Raw genomic sequence first — 10,108 nt, 5'->3', positions numbered from 1 at the left:
CACTCGGATCCTGCCATCCTTTTTCGGCACTGGGACGATGTTAGCCAACTAAGTCGGGTATTCAGATACCAGCAGGAAGCCTGCGTCGATTTTCTTGGTGACCTCTTCCTTGATCTTGAGAGCCCCATCGGGGCGGATCCTCCTAAGTTTCTGCTTGACGGGTCGGGCCTCGGGGTCAAGAGGGATCCGGTGCTGTACAATCTCAGGATCGATTCCAGGCATGTCTTTGTAGGACCACGCGAAAACATCTTTGAAATCTTTTAATAAAGCGACTAAGCGCTCGCGTTCCTCTGAAGACAACGTGGACCCGATCTGGACCAGCCGCGGGTCCTTTTCAGTACCAATGTTTACTGTAGTGATTTCATCAATTAGGGGTTTAACAAATCTTTCCTGCTCTTGTTCAATTAAGTGTTGCAAAACCGGAGGAACTTCGTCCTCGTCGTTTTCATCAAAATTTTGAAAGTCTGAGTTAATGCAATAAATCAAGGGCACAGAAAAGTACTCAGAAACCACAGCTACTTGATTCTCATTAAGCACATCGAAATCGTCCGATTCCTCGGTTACAACAGACTCAAAAGAGAAAGAAAAAGACGACCTGGACAAGACTGTGGCATCCGAGTTATCATCCCCAGGATTACCAGACTCAGACTCAGTCGAGCTGGAACCTGATTCCGACTCACAAGACTCGGTGGAATCAGATTCTGGCTCACTACCTGACTCGGTAATGCCGGACAAAAATCCCTCTTCATACTGCCAAATGAGAGAGGGTGCGATAGATGCATCCAAAATAGTTGTTGGCGGGCCCGCAGCCGTTCCATTCCCGATCACGCATACCGAGAAGTTATCCCCCAAGCACTCCTGGTCGATCGGAGGATCTGAAAGTAGACATGCCAGTGCTACCCCCATTTCAAGTTCGGTGTCCTCAGACTGCACTTTCTTACTCTGTTCAACCTCAGCTGATGGGTCTGTCTGCTCTTCGGCAACGTCATCCCCGGATAGTTGCAGGTAAAAGAAAATCTCAAACCCCGGCACGTGCTTCCTCTCCGCGTTCAGCCACGGCTCTAGGAAGCCGCAAAATGGAAAGTCCTCCCCCTCCCGGACGAGGCGTCCATTTAGGGTACCCTGAATGGGCCTATGCATCAGCTCAAAAGGCTTCCCGGCCTGCTTTGCTCTGGCTCTTCCAGCCATTTCCTTTCCCTTCCTCACCCAGTCCTCTTTGGTGGGCAGATAACCCAAGCCAAAGGTATGAGGCTTGTGTAGCACTTCGGCTAATGCTGCGACGCCCTTCCGGCCACTTATTCCTAATCCTATCCCGGGGATGTGTTGTAGCTTGTTCATGAGGTATACAAATTGAGCACTGACATATACTCCTTCATTAACGGCCATGATATTCTGCACAACCCGGGCCTCAGCCAAAGTAAACCCTGATAAGAACAAATCCTCTGTGCCATGTTCAATTTCCAAGACTGGCGTGGACACTTCCGGCGGCGGATGGATTGACGAATTCCCAAAAACAATAGCTACCCCCTTCCTGTGAGGGTACTTCAATATCTGATGCAATGTGGAAGAGACTGCCTTGACCTGGTGCAACCACGGTCGCCCCAAAAGTAGATTAAAGGTTGCGGGAACGTCCAAGACATGGAATTCAATGTTGTGTTGTCCTGGACCAACCTGAGTCTGAATTTTGACAGTCCCCATCACCTCTCTGCTAGTGTTATCATAGGCTCTGATCACTTGAGTAGTCGGCACGAAGTTCGCGGGCTTCAACCCGATCACATATGCCGTCCTTGACGGGCATACATTAATGGCGGATCCCGTGTCGATGAGAACCACCGGCACCCACTTGCCTCTACATTCCACCGAGATGTGAAGGGGTTTGTTATGATTTGCGCCCTCAGGCGGTAGTTCTTTGTCAGAAAAGGTCAACGTCGGGGAACCTCCTCCCGGAAAAACCAATCCAACTAGCTGCTCTGGTGTGGTGTCTATAGAAAGCTTGGCCTTGTCCATGGCAAATAGGACAGCCTGTCTGTGCACTCGTGAAGCCATAAGCAGTCCCCAGATGGAGATGTCTGCTTGTATCTTCTTTAACTGCTTCAGTACAGCCTCTTCTTCGATTTGCTTTTTTTTCTGTCTCTCAGCTTCCTTATCCTTTCCGGACGCTTCTGGCTGGTCCAGGTGCGGGGGCTTGAAATACCGCCCGCTTCTCGTCATATGGTCGACCTCTCCGACATACCAGGTGTCGTCCGGTTGATGGTTTCCCCAATCTTCATCTGTGTGGGCAAGACATAAATCATCGTCTTCCCACCACATTCCGTCGGCGGTCGACAGACACTTGTCCGGCCCCGGTATGATCGTACTCGCAGTACCTTCAGTCCACATGCCCACAGCATATTCTATTCTTGTGCCCACAGCACCTTCGGCCCCTTCATGGGCTTTTGCCTTTCTGATTCTCTCGGAATCCCAAAAATTTTCTTGTTCCGCCTGTGTCAGTGTGGTTTGTTGTTCAACTTTCTGTGCATCCACAATGCTCAAGTCCCGAGCGAAATTCTTCGTACCGGCGCTCTCCGGCAATGTATTCTGACTTCCGGCCCTTCCGGCCATAATTGATACTCTCGCCCCTGCCGGGTCCTGTTCTGGTTGGGACTCTTCCACTACATCTGGTTGATCATCCAGCCATCCAGTGGCCTCTGCCGATTCCTCATAATCAAACCAGTTGACTGCCGTGCCCCTTGATTCTTGGTCATCGAAAAACTGTAGGTTGGCAAAGTCCTCCTCCACAGCCGTCAAACCATTTGCCCCTTGCTCAAATCCATCCCCCTGGATCACACACAGCTCTTCCTTCTCTGGCAATTCTATACCCAGCCCAATCTGGCTTGTTGACAAGATGTACTCACTCGGATCGTAGGCTTCCCCAGCAAAACTCTCAGACTGTTCAATCCCAGACTCAACAATTCCATTCTTTTCTGAAGTCTGCCTTGCCCCATCTTTGATGGTCACCACCGTCGGCTCTGGTTGGGTTGTGGAGATGTCCAACATGCACAAAGAGTCGGTGCAGTCAGGAAGGAGCACCTCCGGCTTGGGTAGGTGGGATGGGGTGATATAGATACTAGGATCGTAAGATGCGACCCAGTTTGGATAAAATTGATTCTATTGGGAGGGGGAGCTTGGTTATGCGGTGGGAGAGGATTAGTTGTGACATTGGATTTGTCGGGAGACGCAATCACCTGCTTGTCAATAAGATCCTGGATCTCATGACGCAATCTAAAACAACGGTCAGTGTCGTGACCGTGTTGTTGGTGATACACGCAGTATTTCGCTGGGTCATGAGAGAGAGGGAGTGGATTTGGTAGTGGCCTCGGCTCCAGGGGCTTTAAATGCTTTTTCCTGATTAATACCCCCAGAGCTTTGGACAGGGGCATGTATAAGGGTGTGAAGGTTCTTTGGCCTCTGGGTTGGTATTTGGTGGTCTGCGTGTTGCTTCCGGATGCACCGGAGAAGGGCGTGGCTACCATGGGTCTTGGAAGGGGAGGGGGAATGGTGGTGACCATGCTCACCTCTGAAGCTCTTGCAGTTGCAGCGCCACCCGGGCCTGCATTGTTGTTACGGTTGAAAGTCCTCCTTGGTTGCTCCCTATCTTGGTCGATCAGACCCTGTTTCATTGCATCTTCAATCTGTACCCCCATCTCGTGTAGATCTGAAAAAGTGGAGAAGGGGAGTACAATCATGTTTTGCATCAATTTTGGCTGGAGATTGCGCATAATCATCCTGATCTGGTCTTTATCAATGGGCCTTAAAGTCATCATCGAGGTGTTCGCCCTCCACCGGGTTACGAAATCCGAGAAACTCTCCTTGGGCTCCTGCCTTATTGTTTCGAGATCATGAGTTGTAATCTCAATTTGGGTGTTGTAAGAGTATTGCGCAACAAAGGCTTCAGCCATTTCATCCCAACTTCGCTTGACATCATCCTCCAACTTTGCATACCAGATAGCGGCTACACCCGACAGGGTCCGGCCAAATAGCGAAAGCTGGTGAGGCCCATTGGCCGTAATATATCTGAGAATAGCCGGAGGTGGACCATGGGATCACCAGATCCGTCAAAGCGATCAATCTACGGCATTTTGAATCTATTCGGTAATGTTACAGCCACATCGGTATATCCGTCCTCGATATCCGGGATAGCCTTTACCCCCTGGGATTTTTTGAATAGCTTCTCGAGCTTGCTCAATTTCAGTGCTGTATGGTCTACCTCAAACTCAAAGGAAGAATCCGGTTGATTGACAGGCATGGGTGCCTTAGATAGCTGGGGCAGAATTGGGGGCGGAGCTGGCCCCGTTGGTATGTCCGTATCTGCCTGGACATTTGGTGCTTCCTCTGGTGCCGGGATTCCCGGTGGGGGAGGAACCGGGTGTGAAGCAGATGCTCCATTTTGTTGTTGCAGCCTGGCAATTAATTCTGCTTGCTGGGCCATAATCTCGGCCTATTGTTTGGCAAACTCATCCCGACGGACAGCGTCCTGCTGCATGGCTCTCATGGCCTCTTGCATCTGACGCATCATTTCCTCAACTCCTGTCGGTACCGCCATACTGCCCTGATTTGTCTGAACTACTGGCAGGTCTATTTCTATGGTAACAATCGGGATGTCAATCTAACTGTCCACTGATGGGGTAATCCACTGCTCTGGCAACCTCTGCTCGGATACACTGCGTTTTCTTGGTCTCCGTCTGACAACTGGGGGTAGAGAGTGAAACACTGGCTGTCCGTCAACCAGATCCTCGGATCGATTGAGTCGGTAACCTCTGGTCCAGGGTGCTTGGGGAATATCTACTTGGTCGGAAGCAATTGTGCTAAAACTGCCCTAGTAAAAGATAAATAAAGCAATAAGGAAATAAATAAACAGATAAACGGACAGAATAACAGCTTAAAGTAAAGGCACAACACACAGCCGGGCATAACAACACACAGTCGGTAAGCTGAACACACACTGTCCTCAATCACTGATCATTATTCCTGAATCACTGTCCCCAAAGGCCGAATCTGATACCCGTAGATAACTAATCTTCAAACACTGACTGATGCCCGTAGGCCTGATGCCCCAAACTCGCAAACTGATACATGTAATCCCTGTAGAGACACACTCTGACAGCACATAACAGATAATTGAGAGCCAAAACACCCCTATGTTGGGGGAGGGTTTCCCTGTCCTATTTTGTCAGGAGCTAGGGTTTCACTACACACGCAGCGGTTTCAAACAACCTATAAACGGGTAAGCAACCTGTCCTAGTTTGGAATGGTCACTATGGATTCGAATATGCGCTAGGTCGAATGGTCAAAAAGGGTGCCCTGGTAAAACCGGGGTTTGTGTTCCCGTACTGGCAGAGCCCATAACCGGTCAGCCTTATGGTCATACCTTGACAAGACAAGCCTCCGGAAAACCATTCAGGAATAGCAGATGGCAAACACGGTGTTCTAGGCACACCAATGCAAATACAATGCAAAGAAACACACAAGTGTAGTCAAAAACAGATATCATGAGTTCGAGTCAAGTTTTCCAAACTTCCCCAGCAGAGTCACCAGAAACTGTAGACGTCCCTGAACGCCCCAAGAGGGAGAGTCCCCCCCCTCCCGTTCCGTTCGTTTTGGGCTCACTACAGTTCAGGACTCTCAAATTGTCACAGTTCTAAATCTGAACCAAATAGTCCAAATCCGGCAAATCGTTTTGAGAAAACAGATTTTTTGAAAGAAGTGCCAAACATGGACCGCTTTTTCAGATACAGAGTCGCCACCTAAATATTTTATTTTGGGGAAATTTAGGAAACCCTGACTCGTTGCCTAAGGCCACGTGTCCGTCATCACCAAAGTTGCCTCGGCTAGGGAACTTGGGTACGACTGGGGAAGGTCACTTCGTGAGCACCCCCGCTCGCCTGATCAAAGATCGACCTCTACTAACCATGATATCTATCTTTGAAAACATTATGTGTTCTTATTTCGGTTATTAGCCTAGATTACTATGTGATGCGCACAGCATACAAGTATAGACTGGATCGCCTGAATTGGAACAAAACATTTCATGTTTGTTTGTTTGAAAATGGTTTGATGGTGCTACCCGCAAGTAGGCTAAGACGTGGATTTGCCACCCTCGGGTGGGCTTAGAAAACATGATTTTGCCACTATCTAGTGGGCTTAAAACTCGCATTTAATGAGTTGTTCCAATCCAAATAACCCAACCTTCACCCACAGGCATTCAGGCAGTTATATCACATAAGCAATTAGCCTCATGGTAAGCATGCTATCATGGTAGTCACTCACACGCATGCAAGGATGCTAAAGCATAAAAACTTACCGAGTACTCCAAGCCAAAACATAAGCTAATTAGAAATCCATGCATGATCCTAATTATACAGAAATGCCTAATGCAACACATGCAAAAATGCAACTATAGCAGGCTCGGCTATTCTAGACATGGCATATGAAATGCTATAGCTAACATGTATTCAACTTGGAATTGAAAATACAATGCAGTTAGTATGATGCGCCGAGCCCGGTGCATGCAAAATAGATGAATGAATGTAAACATGCTATCATACTGTATGCTAATTGAAATATGCCCTAATCTAACCATCATAAGCGGGTAAATAAAAGGGAGAAAGACGTGGGGTTGGAAGACATACATCACATACACGCACACTTATTACAACATTACCCTCGCTCGGAGGGTCCGAATAAATAATATACAGTCCCGAATAAATAATTACAGTCCAAATAATTACAAAACCCTAATTAATTAACAAATTAATCTAGGAAAGCAGTAAATTGGCACGCAAATCCATGGACTGCCTCAGCTCTGGATGACGAATGATGCATGCTCGGGTTGCCTTGTGCGGAGAATCCCTCGCGATGCCCCGATTTGCCTCTGCTTGCAATTATTCTTGGGATGCGTGCCAAGCTCCGGAAGGCTGCTGATTTCTGATTTGCTGCAACAGAAAGCAACAAAGGGGCATGGAAAAGTATTTTCACATATGTATGCATGACTACTCTTCAGGGAGTGTAGTCCTCGATCCTCGTGCCACCAATCACGCATATCGATGCATGATGGCCGAGGAGTCGAATTGCACGACTCAATATGAAATGAATGCACATGAAAACACAACAAGACCTAAACTCCATCATGGATAATCCGGAGTGTCGGTGACTGGGAATTGAGACACGTTCCGTTACTCGAAGTACGAAACGTCCCTCGTTTCCCGTGCTCGGGCAAACTCCTATCCCAAGCACAATGCAATATGCATGACATGCATGAATGCAACTAATATACAACCTAGCATGCACAACGCTATGAGATGGCATACACAATGTACGATGTAACGAGGCATACACAATGCTCTAACATACAACCTAGCATACACAATGCTATGAAACGAAATGGCATACACAATGCACAATGGACTTACACCAACATGAGTGGACCTCAGCCACACTCACATCAGTAGCCATGAGATGAAAATGAGACACTCGAAATGCGTGCACACATGCACGCAAACCGAGGACCGATCCTAAGGCACAAATGCCACTCTAACAAGACATGGTAAGGCACGAAATATGGCATACAAACATGCAAGTTTCAGCACTAAAATGTGATGCAAAATGATCCCGAAACATGGAAACATGGCACCCGATGCATGGAATGGCGCCGAAACACAAAACTAGGCATACGCATTGGCCTATAGCTATACAAAGCATGCATTATTTGATCATGAAGCATGAAGACAGATGCAAGACAGTCCCAAAACATGCATATTTCCAGTTTATAACAAGCCTCAAAAATGAATGCAAATAGGGCTAATCTATCATGCAAAAATGGCCCTAAAATAGAGATTAAACACAAAGGGACAGCAGATGGCCCCAAATGGAAAATAGCCCTTCAACAAAGTTGGAGAGGGACTCAAAACAAGGCACTTTACAGTTTACGTCAAGCCACGAAAATAATCACAAATAAGGCCAAACTATCATGCAAGAAAAGGCCTAAAAGAGGGATAAAGAGACAAGTGGCAGCTTCTGTTCTCAAACAAAGGAGATCCCTTCAACAATGTTGAAGAGGGGCTCAAAACAAGATATTTTAAAGTTTATGGAAAAGTCCAAAACAACTCACAAATAGGCCTAAAATACTATGCAAAAATTGGCCTAAAAGAGAGATAAAGAAGCAAGTGATAGCTTCTGGCCTCTAACAGAGGAGAGTCCTTCAACAATGTTGAAGAGGGGCTCAAAACAAGTTGTTTCAAAGTTTATGGAAAGATCCAAAACAACTCACAAACAGGCCAAAAATACTATGCAAAAATAAGGCCTAAAAGAGAGTTAAAGAAGCAAGTGCTAGCAGGAGGCCTCAAACAGAGAAAGACCCTTAATCAAACATAAAAAGGGGCTCAAAATATGACTATATACAGTTAGGGTAGGAGCCCAAAAATGCAAGCAACTAAGGCCTATTTACAAAGCAAAAAAAGACTAGAAAAGGGAAGAAAGTGACTCACCCTTGTAGACCAATGCTCCAACAACTTTTGAGTCAAGTTTGGGAGTTCTTCACCTCTGGAAAGCAGCCTCAAGTTGCTGGAATGGAGGATGGAGGTGTGGTGCTATGAGGTGGTGTAGAAATGGTGTAGGAGCAAGGTGGTTTTGAGGGTTGGAATAGAGGGAGAGAGAGATTGAGTGCAAGGGCTCTAGACCAAATTTTTATAACCTCTCAAAATGCAGCTGAGGGGCTGGTTATATAGGCAAAGGAGGGGAGAAAAAGGGGGGAAAATGAATTCAAATTTCCCCCCAAAAGGCAGCCCCCCTGGATACAAAATCTGGGGGGAAACAAAATACACATCTGGGACACACTTGGAGAGGGGAGTTTGGCCGGCCAGGTAAAAAAAGTTGAGGTGGTCGGCCGGCCACCCCCCCATGGTCGGCCGACCAGGGGTCAAATCGGTCAAACAAAATTACTGGTCGGCCACCTCAAAAAGGTGGCCTCCCATGTGTGCACAACACAACTATGTGGTTGAAACCAAAAAAAAAGTGAAACAGGAGAAAGAAAAGACCATTTTTTAGAGGGGGTCAAAAAGGTCAGCCACAATTACTGGTCGGCCACCAACTATTGGTGGCCTCCCAGGTGTGTACAACACAAATATGGGGTTTAGGGTTCAAGAAAGTGGCCCCGGGGTGGTCAACATTGGCTTTTTAGTGAGGAAAACGGGCGTCGGAGGGCGATGAAGGAATAAAGCTGGCTTTTCGGAACAATTGCTGGCCTCCCACCCTTCTACAAGCTTCCTAACTATGAAAATAAGGTCTCCACCAAAAATGAACCAAAACGGATGCAAAACGGAGGTTCGGGGGACCGAAACGCGCGGCTCGGGGCCCTGAAAATGGGCTGTTAAGCACTGGAGGTGACGTTCGACCACGAAGTTGGTCTCTCGGGCCACAGTGTTCCTCAAAAGGGAGGAAGTAAGGTGTATACCAAAAACCGGAGCAAACGGAGGTGGTTAGGTGGTCTCGAACTGAGGCACACGGTCGTCGGCTCCGAAAAATCGGAAACCGGGCTCCAAATGGGAAAAATGGCCTACGACCACGAAACGTAGCCTACGGCCATTGAGAGATGGTCTACGAGACCTCTCCCTCCCCTCAGGGAGAGAAAACAGAGCCTGGTTCGCAAACCGAGGCAAGGCACGAAAGAGTCCGGAAATCCGGAGGCAAGGCTCGCAGCCGAGACTCTGAAACTTCTGAACGAGCACTATATGCAATATCACCAAGCGCTCAACTGGTGACGTCTGAGTCTTAAGGTCAGTCAAAAATGGGGTGTCTACACATGTTCATATTCTTTTGTCGAAACTGACTCAGAATATATTGGATCTCATGGAATTGTTCCATAATGGGCTTTGTATCAATCATAGTAAAACGCATAAAATTACTAACAAGAAATTTTTTACTGGTGGCATCCTTGGTAAGGTACTTTGACTGTAATATGTCCTAGAGTTGCTTTGTCGTTTCCAAATGTTGATATACATCGAACAAAGAGTCTGACAGCGCATTCAGAATGTGTCCTTAACAAATGTAGTCGTCATTCTCTCATTTGGTTCTA

This window comes from Camellia sinensis, chromosome 11, assembly GCF_055761805.1.
Source record: "Camellia sinensis isolate YWXY chromosome 11, ASM5576180v1, whole genome shotgun sequence".
Classification (NCBI taxonomy): Eukaryota; Viridiplantae; Streptophyta; class Magnoliopsida; order Ericales; family Theaceae; genus Camellia; species Camellia sinensis.
The sequence above is the reverse complement of the archived record's forward strand: the minus strand, read 5'-3'. Positions refer to the sequence as shown.